We start from the raw sequence: 18198 nt of genomic DNA, 5'->3' as shown, positions 1-18198 counted from the left end.
GAAAGTAGAATTAATTGATAATTTTCAGAGCTCCGTAACCTCCTGCCCAGTGCTCTGTTAGCTGAGGGTATTATGTGGAGTCTTCCTTCCTGAAATCCTGTTAATACAAGTTTAAAAGTCAGACAGGCATGGTGCACTAAATCAAATCTGTTTTCTAGGCTGCGTCACATGGCAAAAACCCCATCTGTTCCTCAACAGCTCAGTGCAAGCTGGTGTTTTACATTCACAGCAGAAAGCTGCTCTCAGATAACCTGGGTACAGCCACAGCAGCGCTGCATCCATCAGGACACCTGCACACATCCTGATTCCTCTGCTCTGAGTAAGTTACTCCGTGCTGGAGCCCTAAGCACAGCACTGGATTTGTTACCCTGTTAGGGGATGAAGGGACACCCAGCCGGGCGAGGAAGGCTGAGATCTGCCTCAGATATTGTGGGTGGCCTCGGTTTTGCTGCTGTTCCTCAGGATTTAGGATGCAGAGCAGATATTTGGAGAGGCATTTGAGCAGAGAGGAGAGGCTGCAGGTGGTGCTCCAGGAGGGGTGGCAGGCACCGCGTCGGGAGAGCACAGCCGCTCCTGGAGAGGATGTGGGGACATTTGAAAATTCATTTGCAGTGCAAATCTAACTCCTCTTTGTCACACACAGACCCGTAATGGAAACGTCCACCCCGCGCCAGGGGTGAGAGGGAATAATCACAAAGGTAAATGCCACTCGAGGGATTTTATCTTCTCATGACATTTGCAGTAGCTCGTTCTTCCTCCAGCTCACACGTCCCATCAGGGCAGCCACGGCTGGGTATTCTGCATATCCAAACTGCTAAAGCCTTCCAGGAATTCCGGGGAAATGGAGGGGGGGGGGGCGGGTCACTGCAGATGAGCAAACATTAAAGAAGCACAGGACAAAGCCCACAGAAGAAGGAGGAGGAGGAGGTGCAGATTCCCAGGGAAGCCAATTCCATGTTTCCAGCAGTGTCAGATGTCCCAGGAACACATCCCTGCCAAACCCTGCTGTAAACCAGGGGCTGCAGCAGCTCTGGGACTGGGAGGGTTTCAGTCAGCACTGAGCAGGATAATCAGTGCAAAGCCCAGGAGCAAAAACTCCATCTTGAGCCCAGCTTTGCAACCAGACACACTGGAGAAAGTCAGGAGTGTCAGGTTTATGAAAGCAATGGTGTGGGGGATATATACATATTTTATATCTCTATATTCTCACTCCTATAGATCTCCAGAAAAGCAAAATCCATCTCATTCAGAACCAGATGCTGGACATAAATTTATTAAGATGAATGAAGCTACTTCATTCCCCTTTAGTGCCTGGAGGTTGAAAACTCAGGCAATATTGCCTCTCCCTGGCATCAGAGCACTCCATTTCTCCCCTAAGTTCTCAACAATAATTCATGTCTCTGGATGGCATTGATCAGCCACTCTTTGAGATCCTATTCTTCGTCTACATCTTCTCTTGCACTCAGCTCCTAAGACCACGGGGAAGAAAGGTTTCTGGCAGGCAAGATGAAAACTATTTATTGTACTGACCTTTTTGATTAATGGGTGGAGTTAGGTCTGAAATCATTTTTATCAGGTGAACATAATGACTTGCAGGACAACAAAAAGGGCATTTCAATTTTTTATCAAAGCCTTCAGTGAGAGCACAATCCCCCAAGGTGAACTTTGGGGACAGCCCAAGTAGCCAGGAGTGAATAAATATCTTATAACTTTAGTATTAGCTGAGAATTGACTCATGAATCAGCAGGGATCATTTGAAGGAGCCAGGCACTCCTTATCCCTGCCTATGGAGAGTGATTTCATGGATCTGTGCTGTGAGGAGATGGAGTCAGGCAAACTCGGACACCCTGGATTTTCTAAACAACTCTGTTATCAACTCTACCTCCACTGGGCTTCATGGCCTGAAATCATTCACTTGAGCCTAATTAAGTAGACATTAATTAGATGACAGTGTCTGACTGTGTATTAGTCTCTGAAAATATGATAGAGCCATTCCATTTTTTGCCACACTGCTGCAGGAAACCCAATGTTTATCAGCAACACAAACTCCCAGCAAAATCGTGGAACTGCTTCCATGGGCCCTGTGACCCTGACCCTGGACTCAGGACATTCTGTGATTCCATGGAAACCAAATTAAACGTGTACACACACAGTTACAGCAGGCAGTTAACAATACACATAAAGGCTTGTATACGTTAAAAAATACATTTTGGATCACTGGTTAAATTAATGAGCCCTTGATATCTGTGAACAGTTCCCCAGTTCCACAAGGAGAGGGAGCAGATCAGTGAGGGGAAGGCACCCAGCAGTGCCCTCCATTATGATCCAGAGCCATTGTTAACCTCTGTGCTGGCACAGGTGTATTGTGAACAGGAAAGCACAGGTACAGAGAAGGTTCATGTTGTATCAGCAAGCTACAACCCCTTTGCTGGCCTAAGGAGAGATTTCACAGCATTTCCCTTCTACACGGAGTGATGCCTTTTCCTGGTCTTAAAATCAAGAGTCAAACACTGTTAGAAGGGAAAAGGGATTTTACCTTGGTATTTATTTTAAGGATCCTTAGGTGCACACGTCCAGGTCAAATGCACCGAAATGCAGCCCGCCAAACGCCCACCCCAAAAGATCGGGTATGTCATTATAGGTGTTACTAATTAGCAGATCTATCAAAGATTCCCCAATGAGAGGCTCAAGTGAGCCCCCCTCCCCAAGGAGCCTTCTCCTGGATGGTTCTATCTTAGTTTCCAGGATGTGTTCTGGAGAGGACCTTGGGGTCTGGGGCACACTGATCCCTAACTAGGAAGCTTCTAAGATGTTGAGTCTCCTGGCTGAACAACCAAGTCCAAGAATGCAGGCAAAGAGCACTAAGAATATAGAAGTTGTGAAAGGTATAACCGGCATAAAAGAAAAGGCAAAAAATCTTCATGGCATCAGGAGCTTGCAGGATTTGCAGGCTGGGCTGGATCAAAAACCCCTGACAGGAGTGGTCTGTGGTGCTTTTTTTTCTGGGAGATAACGGGCACTCACTCAGTGTCACGGTCCCCAGCCACGGCGCTGTTCTGCACAGCATTAATGGTTCTTTTAAAACACCTCGGAAGTCCCCAAACCTGCCCATCTCCCCTCACATCGCTGCTCCCACAGCAAGCTCAGAAGCACAAAAGAAGCACCCAAAGCTGCCAACATCCCCTGGCACCGCCAGCCCCGCGGCAGGGAGCTGAGGATCAATGTCCCAACAACAAAACCTGGAGCTGCTTTTGTGCAGAGCTTCCCAGGCGCCGCAGCAGGGAGAGGAATGGACTTGAACCTTGAACCAAACGCTGCCTCTGAGCTCCCGCTGAGCCACGGGAAGTCTCTGGTTCGCATCCGATGGACCAACACTTCCCCAACAAATCCCCCCAGTCAGGAGCGTCATCCCTTCAGAAACACACACAGAGCACATCAGGACCGGCTCCTGGCAGCCAACCCCCGTTATCCCAGAGAAAAAGCCTTGGAGCACACAGCAGAGCTCCCGTGCTCCGTAAAGCTTGTTCGGAATAAACCCTCCTGACCCAAGCCCCACCCGATGGGGTTTTGAGCTGCATTTACCCAGGCACCGAATTCTCCCAGACGCTGGAAAACTCTCTGTCTGTCTGTCTCAGGCTTAATCACTTTCCATTTCCTTGCGTCGTGATTACGTGAACCGAAACGCACAGACCTGGATGTTTAAGGCTATAAAAGTGACAATGTTTCAAGGCAAAATGGCCTTTTAATAGTATTTTTAAGCACCGCGTGGCTGAGATTCCAGGCTGTAGTAACAAAGCAAGGAGGTTTTTGGCAAAGGGCTGTAAAGGGCACTCTGTCAGCACTGTTTTGTTATCTCTGTACCCACCGGCCTTCTCCAATCAGCGAGAGATGATAAGGAAAGCTGATACAAAGCAAGGGCTTGTTGGGTGGTCTGCAGACAGAGAGGGTGGGAAGTGTCCACAGAGGGTTTGGAGCATCCCTGGGGGTTTTGGTTCTCCCCGGGGGTGCTGGCGGCGCAGGGGTGGAGTTTCTCCTCTCCCTGCTGCCTCCTGCACCCGAGCGTTTCCAAGTCTCGCCCACTCAAGGGCATAATTATGACGACTTTGGAACTCATTCCTCTCTGCCCGTCTCCGTGCATAATTTCAAATAAGCCTCCCAGGCAACCAGCAAGGAGAGCTCCACGGAAAGCAGTCGCAGGCTTTGAAGTTGGAGTCTCTGTTTCAAGACAGATTTTGATTTAATGATAGATGCCTACCCTGCCAGGGAAGAAATTTCGTAATGAATCAAGTAATGTGGGTATAAATAGAACCCAGCCGCAGTGTGGAGCGAGGAGAACAGGAGCAGAGGACAAGCTGGACTTTGGGTCGAGCCCAGCTGGGCTCAAGTCTGGGCTCAGCCACCCCTCAGGCTTTGCCCTGGGGTAGAAGCCTAATTGGGGCTCATTGTCCGCAGCTGCAAGGGTGGTACAGACAGCAACAACCCGGGCGCAGTTGGGAGCCAGAATGTTTGTGTAAGCTGAGACAAACACAGGGCGGGGGCGGCAGCCAGCCTGTCCTGGGAGCTCTGACTTCCACAGGGTTTGTTCCTGTCCGAGGACTGCACATCTCGGTTATCCAGAGGGTGGCATGCCTGCAAATTGTCAGCAAATCACTCAAAGGTTAGAGAATCGTAGAACGGTTGGGGTTGGAAGCGACATTAAAGCCCATCTAATCTCAAAGGTTATATAGTATTGTCTGGTTTTTATAAGTTACTTCTTATCACTGCTTCAGTAACTGTAAATTCCACTTGGTGACATCAATTATATTAATAAAGCACCCTCAATTTACTCATTATAATTTAAGCAACACCCAAACAACTCAGTTAAGACGTAAATACATTTCTTACCCCAGATAAAGCAGGGCGTGTTTTTTCCTCTCCCTGGGCAGTGACGTTATTAATCCCCAGCAAAGCACACGAGGCTCATCCCCGAAGCAGCGGAGGCACCGTCTCACACCAATTTAAAACACACCGAGCAGCCGAGTCAGCAGAGACTTCACCTTTCCAAAGACACTTTGCAGCTTCCCCCAGAGAGATCCCAACAAAAGGGGTTAAATGGGTGGTGAGTGGCCACTGATGGCTTTCATTGAGAACCTGGGGTTTGTTTTGGGAGACAAGATCACGTTTATGTTAAGGGCGCCTTTCCTTTTTCCTTCGAGGAGACAGTTTAGGACGATTATCTTTTTTAAAAGAACAGTTGTGAAGGAAACAAGAAGTGCTGGTGGAAGTCACAATGACCAAACCAAGCCAGGCTTAGCCAGGCTACGGTTTTTTCACATTTGTCACTAATTCTTCCACTCCTCTCAGCTTCCCCCTGCCCTGGGGCAGCAATTGGCTTTACCGGCTTTTATAAGTTACTGTAGCAGGGGTGACACCATCAGTCCATTCTGCACCCCAAGCCAGGCTTTTACTGCAGAATCCGGAAGCCAAAAGCCGGTGCTGCCCTCCCAGTGCAAGGTGTCCTCTCTAAAAGATTCGCGCTCCCCTTTCCCAAGCACACAGACATTTCCCACTCCACGAAAACCAGATCTCCCCCGGTTCAGGGTGGCCACGAGCCCACGCTGCCCTTTGGGACTTTCCCTGTTTTCCTGTGCCCATCGCTCCCTTTCCCCATCCAGCGCTGGTTTCTGCAGAGGGACGGACCAGCGTCTCTCACCTTCAGCTTTAATCACTCTGATCAGCTGAGATTAGAGAGATCCTTTAACTTATTTTGGGGGAAATGACACAAGAAGCTGAGCTGCTGCAAACAGGCACCCACCAGCTGGTTGCATCAGCTGCCAGAAGCCGGCTGGGAAGGAAACTCCCAATTCCCCACTTTTCCTCACCCTCCATTATGTGCAGCTGTAATTCTGTCTGAACCAGTGGAAAACCTGCTTCCTTTATCTTTAAAGATATATCTTCCAGTTCATGCATGTGGTGCCGATATTCATCTTAAATAACAGCGGCGAGATGAACCCACCATGACTTTCATTTCTCAGATGCAACATCCTTGTCAGCAGTGGAGAGCTTAAGTGCTCTTCCTTTCACACCTATTAGGTTGGAACAAGCCTTAAAAGCATGAATAACCTTCCCCACAGCATAATGAAAGACCTTATTACAGCCTGGGATTAATTTTTTCTAATCTATTTACAAGCAAAAAGGTTGAACTCAAATTTGACAGTGAGGAAGGGAGGCAGGATTCATTATCTCCAGAAAGACTCAAGAAAATGGATGGGCATAAACAGAAGATAGTTTTGGAGCTTGATTCCATGTCCTAGCCTTTAATTAAAAATCACCCAGCAAGGCACTGCCTCGCAAACACCATTAGCTACAGGAAAAATGAAATTTCTAATTACTGAGCAAAAATATTTTGATCTCAACAAATTTTTTTATTTTAAAAAGTCATCTTTACTGCTCAAACCTGCCTTCATTTCCTTTTCCTTCTCCATGTAAAAGCTCTGCTTTTTCCTTTTATTATCAAAGGACCAGCAGGACATAACCACACACGGAGCACTGATTTTTTCCATTAAGTTGCCCTCACAAACCTCCCTCACCTTGCTGCCCACGAATCTCATCTCATCTCGTTCCCTCTGGCTGCAGCTGTGGACACCGGAGGCAGAGCTGGGGTGAGGATGTTCCTTGCTCAGCTCTGCTGTCACAGCTCTGGAGAACAACCTTAAAACGGCTGAACTGGTCAGAACTGGTCACTGTGGAGAAAAGGGGGCAATTCCTACAATTCCAGCACCTGTTTTAGCTGGATAGGGGGAAACTGGCCAGAATCAGCCTGCATGGTGTGGAGTCCCAGGGGTGGGCAGAGGGAAGGGATTGCACACGCCCTGCCTGAGGTGAGTACCCACAACAGGCTCTTTCGGCCACACAAATCTCATCCCAGAGATTTGGGAAAGGGCTCGGCTCCTGCCTCCGCAGGCTCTGCTGTTCCTGAGGCTGTGCCTCCCTCTCCAGGCAGCCCAGGAGCTGGCACTGCTGCTGGTTGTTTCATCCAACCCAATTTCTCCCCAGTATCCCATCTAACCCTGCCCTCTGTCAGTTTGAGACCTTTCTCCCTTGTCCTCTCGCTGCCCTTGTAATTATTTGCTCTAATAATTATAATAATACTTGTATTATTTGTGCTGATGCTCCCTGAGTAGCTGCCTGCACTCCCTGGACATCCAAGGAGTCAGTGGACAGAGATAATTCGTATTTATCCCATGTGTTAACTGTGTTTGTACGTGTTTATTGCATTTAAGTGTGCAGTGAATGTATTTATTTAACCCTGTGGAAAGAGTGCCAGGAGGTTTTTCAGTTTGTTTCCATCTTCACTGACTGTAAATAAACCCAACCTCATCAAGAGCCCTGCACAGAGCACTGCTCCCATTAGTGCTGGAACTGGTGCTGCCAGACTGGGCACGATCTTACTCCTGCCACAGGAATCCCATGGAACCGAGGTGCCTAACAAAGCAAGAAACCAGTGGAGATGGGGAACAGTATCCAGCGCTCCTGGAGCCAGCCCAATCCACCACTCTGTGCAATTCCTACTGTAAAAAATATGCCAATGCCATTATTTTTATGGGCTATTCCTTACCGGAGCTGGGCAGAGGGATGTGGGCCCTGGGGGCACGGAGGATGCACTTTTATCTCAGTCAGCTGCGTTCTGTGGGCAACCTGGGGAATCAAATTCATATAAACCACTTGCTTTTTCTAATAAAAAACTTTCTCTTTTTAATACAAAGAGAGAACGTTCCGTGTGCCTGAGCAGCTGATCTTTGAAGAGGATGGCGAGGACGGCAGAGGATGCCTGGGTCTCAGTGCCTTTTGCCTGGGAATAAGCACCACGAAGCCAGAAATCCAAGGGCTCCAGCAGGGAGAGCTCAGGGAATTCCATCCCTGCCTCGGCTGCCCGAGCACAGCGAATCTCTCATCTCCCCGTTCCTCCTAAAATCCACATTGCTGCGAACACGGAGCACTTGGGGCAGCTGAACCACCCAGAACAGAGGGAACTGCAGTCGAACCCATGAAACATCCATTTTACAGGCAATGGGCGCTGATTCCCAGAGAATTCAAGTACCTGGAGAAAGAGACGAAGAGTTCAGAGCTTCAGTCCTCTGACAGAAATGTCGGAGTTTGTTCTAAATTGCTCTTGAGTTTCCTGAATGCTAAAGAAAGGAGGAGGATTAAAAAAAAAAAAAAAGGAAAAAAAAAAGAAAGAAAAAAAGGAAAACCAGAAATAATGAGGAGTTTTATATCCCAGGCTAAATAAACAGGATTATTGACACTGCCTGCACTGAACAGGTTTCCTGCCTGGGGCAGGGCAGAAAAGGGAGGCGAAAAAAGCTTTCCTCCAGCTCAAGGAGTGGCAGAAATCGGAGCAGATTTTCGGTACAATCTGGCTTTTCAGGCACTGCACATCTCTGGAGCCCTGAGTCTGGCCCCGCGGCCGGGGAACCACAGAGCCAGATTTCCGGAATTACTGCAGAAACTGCACTTTTGAAAACTTCATCCCTGCTGCGGGCATGATCAAGGGATAATTAGGATTTACTGAAGCCTGCAACCTTTCTGCTCTGCTCCTTCTCTGCGCTTCATGAAAGGGAGAAGATGAGAGCCTGCACAGCTTGCGAGCCCTTTTCCTTTGTTTTTGTTATCACCTTGGTAAGTACTTCGTGGTTTCCCAATCAGGCTACAGTGCGAGGATCCCTTCCACCTCCTCCCTACACCCTTCCCAGAGCACAGGAAAACTCCGATTTCTTCTGATTCTCATTTTTCACTAGCATGATTATCAATAGATGAGTCTCAGTGACTATTTGAAAGCATTTTCAAAATTCACTTTTAAATAAGGTTTATGAAAGCCTTACAAAGCCCCTTTCCAAAACCGGGGCATCCATTTCTGGAAAAAGTCTGGAATAGCCTGCTATCACTATTTGTGTCTTCATGTTTTGAGTTCGCAGCTCATTCTCTGACACTCACAGGGTGTTTAAACAATTTGGCTGTGTCCTCTGGATAATTATAATAAGCTACAGCCTCCCAGAACCCCTCGGAAAATGTGATTCTCCTCATGCTGACTTAATCTGACTACAGCACTCATCCTCTCCCCTGGGAATACTTACAAGATGTAGAGGACTTCTTGCCAGAACAGGGGGAAAACAGGAAAAAGCAGCCAGTTGTCATTGTTCCCTCAGCTTTCCACCCCCTGCCTGCCTGACACCCAGAGCCTGGGGAAAAGCCCCTTCAAGCCGCAGCCCTGGGCCCTGCAGCAACACATCTGCCATTTATTGCCCATTAATTCAGCGTACAGATACTTTGGGGCTTGCAAATAGGGAATGGAAAGTGACTATAAATGTGAATTATTGGACTTTTGTCAGCCTGAGCTCCCTGTAGGAGGTGCTGCACAGGGCAGGGGCAGCACGTGGCACCTTTGGCTCCTCGTGGCAGGGCTGGATTTTCCCCGAGGTGTGAGCTCCATGTTGCAGCTCGGGAGCTGGGGTTGCTCTGGAGCTGTGGCCGCTCTGCCCCCAGCAAAGCACAGCATCTCCCTGGCCTGGAGAGGTGAGCATCTTCCTCCCACCACAGCGAAAAACCAACCCTAAAAATTCCTCCTGGGTGGGTGGCTGTGCACCAGAGGCAGGGTCACTGTCCCCACAGGGAGGTGATTCCAGGAGGGCTCTGCTCCCTCCCAGGAGGGAATTCATCAAACAATCACTGAACTTACAACACGAAATGTCTCAGCGGGGTTTCCTTCTCCCAAGGTGAACTGGACTTGAGATTTTCCTGAAGGGAGCCACAAGAATGATGGAGAAGGAGTTTGGACAAGGGCCTGGAGTGCCAGGACAAGGGGGAATGGCTTCAAACTGTCAGAGTTGGTTTAGATGGGATATTGGAAAGAAATCCTTCCCTGGGAGGGTGGGCAGGCCCTGGCACAGGGTGCCCAGAGCAGCTGGGGCTACCCCTGGATCCCTGGCAGTGCCCGAGGCCAGGCTGGACACTGGGGCTTGGAGCAGCCTGGGACAGTGGGAGGTGTCCCTGCCCATGGCAGGGGGTGAAACAAGATGAGTTTTAAGGTCCTTCCCACCCAAACCATTCTGGGATCCTGTGATTTTCCACAATGCCATTTGCTGTTAGCCAGGGCACAGAAAGGACAAGAAAAGATGGAAAATGTGTGGGATCTCACACAGCAGAACTGGAATGGGGAATGATTTAGCTGGACAGGACCAAGAAATAGCTGGAAGGTCTTTCTGCATTGGCAGGAATCCCCAAAGACACATCAGGGCCACAGGACTGGTAAAGAACACATCCTGTGCGGTGGTAGGATTTTTTCTTCATCATTATCAGTATTATTGTTGTTGTTTTGGTTTGGTTTTTTTTTCTAGAAGCACACACGGCCATGACAGAGCTGGGGACGAGGATTCACAAATCACTGATGGATTTGGCTGGCAAGGCCCTGCAAAACCATTCATCAGCACTGCTGTCCCCTCACCCTTGGCCAGCTGCAGAGGCTCCCTCACCAATCCGTGAGCTATGGAATGTTTGCCTACACATCTGGGAAGCAGGGAACAGCAAATTAACTCGCTGTAATTAAGGCTGATAATGCAGTGATTTGAGCAGGACCTTTGTGAAAAGGGCACAAAGAGTCTCCCATCACTCATTAATGTTGAGAAAACACTGGAGCTCTTCACTAAATAGATGCCCATCAACGCTGCTCTGCCAAATTGCTGCACAAGTTGTTTTAATTAGTGCCTTAATATAGGGCAGGTCGTGCTACATGGGGGATAGACAGTGAAGGGAAGTTTGGGGTTAGGCATTAAAAATTGGATCGGTATCAGAGATAAGAGGGTTTCCATCCTGTTTTTCAGCCAAATCCAGGTGGAGAAGGCTGGGATGACACTCCACAAACACCCCAGAACAAATCCAAATCTGTGAAGAGCCCATAGCAAAGGACCATTGGACATGGACACCCAGAGCAGGCAGTAAGGGAAAGTCCAGAAGCGTCTCTGCAAATCTCACCGGTGAGTACAGCTTCGGGCAGTAACACATGCCAGGAGCCCAGGGTGGGCAGCAAAGGAAAGTCAAAAATGGGCCTTGACTGTAGGGATGGTGATCCCAAAATACCTCTGGAGGGTCCTTTGGGAGAATGTTGAGATGGTTTGCACATTGTCCCAGAGCCAGTTAAGGACACGGACGCCCAGAGATAAGAGGCACCAAGAAAGGGTCTCGGCAATCCATGGCCAGAGCGGGCAGTGTGGGGAACATGGACACCCCGAGCGGGCAGTGTGGGGAACATGGACACTCCGAGCGGGCAGTGTGGGGAACATGGGCACCCAGAATGGGCAGTGTGGTGTTGGTTTGGGAAAGGACTGGTCAAAGGGGGGTGTGGAGAAATATGGTTAAGGCAAATAGCAGCAGGAGGCTACGTGATCAGTAAAGAACAGTGAGGACTGGCCTTATCTTCAAAATCTGCAGTCTAATACAGGGTCAGCTGCAAGTCTTTTGGATTCCTGACTTCCAGGACAGGGAAAACCAACTCTGGTGTGCTGTGTAAGGTACAGGGACTGGCTTTGGTATACGGTATGAGAGACAATGTGTCACCAAAGCCTGGCCTGATCCATGAAGGGATTTTGTTTGGTGGCTGTGGGAGGGTGAGAGCCCACAGGCAGTGGGAGCAGGGGCTGGAGAGGTGGCAGGGTGGGCCCTTGCAGGAGCTGGTTAGAAGGCACATCAGGTGTATGAAAGATGTGAAAGAAGGGATGAGGAGAAGGTAAAGCTACAGGCAAGGATAATGGCACAGTTTTTACAACCCCTGACAGGAAAAGGTGCAGGGAACCACAGGGCCAAAGGGAAGGGGGAGGCTGCCAGGACAGCGATTGGGAAGGAACCAATGCGCCACTTGTAAAACAAAATATTAGGAACGGATTGTGAAGGGTGTCAGGATGTGCTGTTGTACGGGGGCTCAGCACACTGCTGGACTGAGAAGTGTGTTTCCTAGTAGACATGGGAACTTCTCTGTCTGATTTGAATTTTATGCCAAAGGGGGAACAATTGTTCAAATGTTCTTTTCATGAGCGGGAAAGATGAGCAGGAGTGTTGTACTCAACCACTACTGGTGAATGTGTGTGTTAATTTGAACGTATATAAACAGTGTGAAAGTGAAACGGGGACACCCGTGAGCATCTGCTGAATGTATGAGATGGGTTTGAAAAGCCTGAGTTTCTGGTGATTGTGGTTTCCTGGGAGGGGATTTGATGGCTGGGCGAGTTGGTGTTGTGGGGGTAATGGGGAGGCTGGCACTGTTGTGAGTGCTGGAGTGAGCCCAGAGGTGTGGGCGGTCCCAGGGGAATGTGGCAAACTGAATATGGAGCCTCTTGACACTACTCTGAGGTGACCTGAACAACATGGTGTCTAAAAAGCCATACCCTCTGTCATGAGAGGGAGGGAGGGAGAACGGAGGGAAGGAAGGAAGGAAGGAAGGAAGGAAGGAAGGAAGGAAGGACAGAAGGAAGGAAGGACGGACAGAACGAAGGACGGACAGAAGGAAGGAAGAACAGAAGGATGGAAGGAAGGAAGGACGGAAGGAAGGAAGGACGGATGGAAGGAAGGATGGAGGTAAGGAAGGAAGGACGGAAGGGAGGAAGGACGGAAGGAAGGATGGACGGAAGGAAGGACAGACAAACGGAAGGAAGGAAGGACAGACAGAAAGAAGGAAGGAAGGATGGATGGAAGGAAGGATGGAAAAACGGAAGCAAGGAAGGAAGGACAGAAGGAAGGATAGAAGGAAGAAAGCACACATGGAAGGAAGGACGGAAGGACAGAAGGACGGACAGAAGGAAGGAAGGAAGGAAGAAAGCACACATGGAAGGAAGGACAGAAGGATGGATGGAAGGGTGGAAGGAAGGAAGGGAGGATGGATGGAAGGACAGAAGGATGGATGGAAGGAAGGAAGGATGGAAGGACAGAAGGAAGGATAGAAGGAAGAAAGCACACATGGAAGGAAGGACGGAAGGACAGAAGGACGGACGGAAGGATGGAAGGACGGAAGGACGGATGGACGGAAGGAAGGACAGAAGAAAGGAAGGACGGATGGACAGAAGGACGGACAGCCTCCCTATGGAATAGCAGGTGGGAAGTTCACCGCAGGCACTGCGCGGTCCCAGAGCCGTGCACCGTCCTGGGCCGGGTTCCCTCCTCGCCCCGCTCCCGCTTGGTTGCAGGGCCGCGCGCTGGGGCTGCCGGAGATCGGGAACAGCACCTGCCTTTGGCTGGGAGCGAGAGGGAGAAGGGATCGTTCGGGCAAGGCGTGAAGGGAATTTACTCCGTCCCCAGGAATCCGGTTATTGCTGCCCGTGAAGGACTTGCTGCAGTCGGGAGAACGGGAGGAGGGGGTAGGCGAAGCCACTGTGAAATTGTTCTGTTTTCTGGCTGGAAGGGAGGCTTGGAGTGTCTGAAGGGAAGGCATGGGTATGGAGAGAAAGGTTGAATGTTTGGGGTGCATTTTGGACTAAAGGTTTGGGGTGTGTTAGCCCAGAGGGAGTCCAGGGAATCTTGGAGGTGCCGTTGCCCAGGACTGAACGGGAAATGGGACAATTTCTAGGATTAATAGGGTATTACAAGAAAATTAAAAGAAAGGTTGACTAATGCCCCAGCTTTATCTCTCCCAGGCCCGGAAAAGGAATTGGAATTGTATGTGGACTGGTTGCAAGGACTGATTTCTCCTGTGTGAATCACTCATGAATGTGGAAATACTCTTTGGAAATACTGCTTTTCTGGTGATCCCATGCCCAAACTCAGGAAGGGTGCAGGAATTTGCTGAGCAGAGGAAATGCACAGGCTATTTCTGCTAACTGTGGGTTGTGCCGAAGGTAGCCAGAATTGTAATAAGCAGTGTGGTCCTCTGGTGCAGGGCTGTGCCGAAGGAACTCTGGTGCTAAAAGAGCCACAAAGTGAGGGGGTGGCCCCACTGTTTGTCTAACGCTACCTGAGGCTCTGTTGTTGGCAGAGGTGTGCAGCCACGGCTTTGGTGGTAACTGATGGCAGGATTGTTCAGGTCTGGCACCAAGTTCTAGCTGGGTGACCAGCACTAGGCTGTTAGAGTGTGAAATGGAACAGGAGCATTCGGAATTGAGAACCCAGCCGCCTGTTTAACTGGCCCCAAGGAAGGAGCCTTAAAGGAGGCTCGTGGCTGTATCCAGGTAACAGATCTCCAGACTGGAGCTAGGGAAGATTTACAGGACCCCTCTGCCAAATGGGGAAAAGGTGTTTATTGATGGATCTTCAAGGATAGTAGGAGGAAAACAAGTTACCAGTTATACTGTAGTAGAGGGAAGGGAATTGCAAGAAGGGGAGAAGCTACTGTCATTTGGTCAGCACAAACCACAGAACTGTGTGCCTTCAAAAAAGCCTGCCAAGTGTATCAAGGAAAGGTGGTGAATATTTACAGGTGCAGAGTATGTGTGGGGGGTGGTTCATGAGTTTAGAAAGCTGGGAGAAGTTTGTTAACCTGCAGGGAAAACATTCGCTCACGAGAGCTCAGTTACTCACCTGTTGGAGGTGGTGAATTTACCAAAAGAGGCAGAAATAATCCATGTGAGGGGACATCAGGCAGGGTACTCAGAAGAGACCATAGGCGATCAACTGGCCAGTGGAGAGGGTCAGAAAGCAGCACTTCTGCCAGAGGCCTCGGGGATCCTCCCTTTGCTCAGCCATTGCCGGGGGAGGGCTGCTGTCTTTCCCACCAGAGGAGCTGGAGATGATTAAAGGCGGTGGGGCAGAAGAACGAGGGGAGAATTGATTTACAGAGGGCAGTAAATAGTGGATGCCAGGAGCTTTGCCCCTGCAAATGTTAACTCCATGAGGGGAGTCACTGGGGCTCTCAGGGATTGGCAGAGACCTTCCTCAAGATGTGCTGCCTCGGGTCTTTTTGTTTTAGCAGAATGAGCTACTGAGGGGTGCCTGGCTAAAGTCAATAGCCAGACTGCAGAGGAGCCTGCAAGGCAGGGGAGTGACCTCGGGCTATACATCCTTCCCGAGGATGTCGGGTGTATTTTGCCGAGATGCCCCGGGTGAGAGGGCTTAGATATCCTCTGGTAGTGGTGTGCTGGCTGGCAGGGTGGCCAGAGGCGTTTCTAGTCGCTTCAGCAGCTGTTTGATCAGTTAACAAATGATTCCTGAATATGGGATTGTGGAGGCAGTGGACTTGGACAGGGGAACTCATTTTACAGGGGGATCCTTCAAGGGATTGTGGCTGCTTTGAGAATTTAGTGGGACCTCCACACCCCCAGCACCCTGGGAATTCAGGTCAAGTAGAAAGGATGAATGGAGGAATAAAGAAACACCCTTTGAAGCTGGTGACAGAAACTAAGATGCCATGGGTACGGCTTTTGCCATTAGCTCTGGCAAGAGTAAGAGCTAGATTCAGAGAGGATATCCAGTTATCTCCCTTTGAACAAATGTTTGGGATTCCTTACCCTGTTAACATTCTCAGCGTGGTGGGGGGTTGGAGATAAGTGATGTATATTTAAACCAGTCTGTGGCCAGGATACTGTGTCTTGTGAAATCTCTTTGACAGGGACCCCAGTGAGCACAGACACTGCCTTTGGACTCTGCTGTCCAGAACATCCAACCAGGGCTGCAGGAACAGCAGCCAGGACAGCTGGACACGGATGGACCCACCACACTTGGGTCAAGGCCTCTAAAACCCTGGAGCTCTGGACTTTTCAGCTGGAAGGAAACATGGGAGCCCTCAGCTCTCAGTAGCCACAGATGATCTACAAGGAGCTCCAGTGGTTGATGGGCTAGCATGAACTGGCATTGTCTACCTTGTTCTCTGTATTTCCTGTATTCTCTGCTTCTCTGTGTTTCCTTGGCACCCCCGGGGCAGGGACCAGCTGTGGAACAGTGGGGAGGGGCTGCTTCAGGTCTTGCAGGTTGTTAAAAAGGGTGAAGTTAATAATAACTTGGGTTTGTAAAGACAGCTTGAGAACTGAGAAGAGGAGGGATTGAGAGGAAAGATGTGTGCTGATGCCTTTACAAACAATTCCGTGGATGAAAGTGTGGGTGTGAACATCTTTGGAATGGTCTAACTGTCTCTACTGCCCCATGGCCTCTCTCCCTTTATTGGAATAAAGTTGCAGGACTGCTCTGTCTCCTTTTTGGACATAAACCTCTGGCATTTGTGGATCCTCCTGACAAAGGGGAGGAAGGAAATGGTTACTTGGGGTCATTCGGGGTTACTCGAGGTCATTTGAGTCCCTGATTGGGGTTACTTGAGGTCATTTGAGTCTCCGTTAATTGATCTGGGGTCAAATGAAGACACTGGGGTTACTTGAGGTCATTTGGGTCTCTGATCTAGGCTACTTGGGGTTACTTTAGGTCATTTGAGGCTGTGTTCAGGGTTACTTTAGGTCATTTGTGTCCCTGATCAGGGTTACTTGAGGTCATGGGGTCATTTGAGGTCATTTTTGTCCCTGGTTGGGGTTACTTGAGGTCACAGGGCTTACTTGAGGTCATTTGAGTCTCTGTTAATTGATCTGGGGTCAAATGAGGACACTGGGGTTACTTGAGGTCATTTGAGTCTCTGATTGGAGTTACTTTAGGTCATTTGTGTCCCTGATCGGGGTTACTTGAGGTCATTTGAGTCTCCGTTAATTGATCTGGGGTCAAATGAGGACACTGGGGTTACTTTAGGTCATTTGAGTCTCTGATCTAGGCTACTTGGGGTTACTTGAGGTCATTTGAGGCTGTGTTCAGGGTTACTTTAGGTCATTTCAGTCCCTGATCAGGGTTACTTGAGGTCATAGGGGTTACTTGAGGTCATTTGAGTCTCTGTTAATTGATCCAGAGGTCAAATGAGGACACTGGGGTTACTTGAGGTCATTTGAGTCTCTGATTGGAGTTACTTGGGGTTACTTTAGGTCATTTGAGTCCCTGATCAGGGTTACTTGAGGTCATAGGAGTTATTTGAGGTCATTTCAGTCCCTGATTGGGGTTACTTGAGGTCATTTGAGTATTTTTTAATTGATCCAGGGGTTACTTGAGGTCATTTGGGGTTACATGACCAGGAAGCCCCGTTAGCACGGATGCTGCCTTTGGACTCTGCTGTCCAGAACATCCAACCAGGACTGCAGGAACAGCAGCCAGGACAGCTGGACACGGATGGACCCACCACACTTGGGTCAAGGCCTCTAAAACCCTGGAGCTCTGGACTTTTCAGCTGGAAGGAAACATGGGAGCCCTCAGCTCTCAGTAGCCACAGATGATGTACAAGGAGCTCCAGTGATTGATGGGCTAGCATGAACTGGCATTGTCTACCTTGTTCTCTGTATTTCCTGTATTCTCTGCTTCTCTGTGTTTCCTTGGCACCCCCGGGGCAGGGACCAGCTGTGGAACAGTGGGGAGGGGCTGCTTCAGGTGTTGCAGGTTGTTAAAAAGGGTGAAGTTAATAACAACGTGGGTTTGTAAAGACAGCTTGAGAACTGAGAAGAGGAGGGATTGAGAGGAAAGATGTGTGCTGATGCCTTTACAAACAATTCCGTGGATGTTAAGGTCTTTGGAATGGTCTGTCTGTCCCCAGTGCCTTTGGGGAGCAGGTTGGTTGCAGAGCCCAGACAAGGGTCTGCACAAGCCTGAACTTCTGAACTTTGGGGGAAAATGCCAGTTTCAAGGGGGGATATGGGGTGGGTGGATTGGGAAGGCTGCACCTTCCCAGCACCTCAGCAGTGGGGAAGGAGGAGTGCAAGAGGAGTTTGGGATAAAAGGGAGGCTGTGCCCTCGGAAACCTCAGAGAGAAAAGCCCGTGGGCTGTGCCCCTGTGGCCTCTCCCTTTATTGGAATAAAGCTGAAGGACTCCTCTGTCTCCTTTTTGGACATAAACCTCTGGCGCTGGTGGATTTTCCTGACAGATGGGGCACTGCTTAAATGTGCCCCAGAGCATTTTAGGAAGAGGATGGAGATTACTTGGAATGGAAATTACCTGGACTTCTCCTATATTTGCTACCCTCTGGAAGGTGCCATGGCCCTTCATTCCCACCAGGAACTGAGACCCATGAGGAACAGGCAGAAACTCAGCAGCACATTCATTTGTGGGAGCCAGGAGACCACCCCAAAATGCCCTGAAACCTCTGGAATTATGGCAGGAAGGCAGAACTTCATCCATCACAAAGTTGGGTCTGAGCTCTCCTCCTGCCCTGCTCTGCCAAGCCC

General features: G+C 49.5%; 1 long non-coding RNA gene across 4 annotated transcripts; it reads left to right on the top strand.

Moving 5' to 3' along the window:
• Nucleotides 1-232: 232 nt before the first annotated feature.
• Nucleotides 233-16138, top strand: LOC109143318. 4 transcript variants are annotated; one of them, XR_005602992.1, is made up of 6 exons: nucleotides 233-319; nucleotides 644-698; nucleotides 7746-8661; nucleotides 10377-10517; nucleotides 10860-11012; nucleotides 15566-16138. It is a non-coding gene; the product is annotated as an uncharacterized LOC109143318 (long non-coding RNA). The 4 variants fall into 4 exon arrangements; XR_002043384.3 differs by lacking the exon at nucleotides 15566-16138 and having other exon boundaries at nucleotides 10860-12501; XR_005602991.1 differs by lacking the exon at nucleotides 15566-16138 and having other exon boundaries at nucleotides 7746-9555; nucleotides 10860-12501.
• Nucleotides 16139-18198: the final 2060 nt, after the last annotated feature.

This window comes from Corvus cornix, chromosome 12, assembly GCF_000738735.6.
Source record: "Corvus cornix cornix isolate S_Up_H32 chromosome 12, ASM73873v5, whole genome shotgun sequence".
Classification (NCBI taxonomy): domain Eukaryota; kingdom Metazoa; phylum Chordata; class Aves; order Passeriformes; family Corvidae; genus Corvus; species Corvus cornix.
This window is presented reverse-complemented; position numbering and strand designations above follow the sequence as displayed.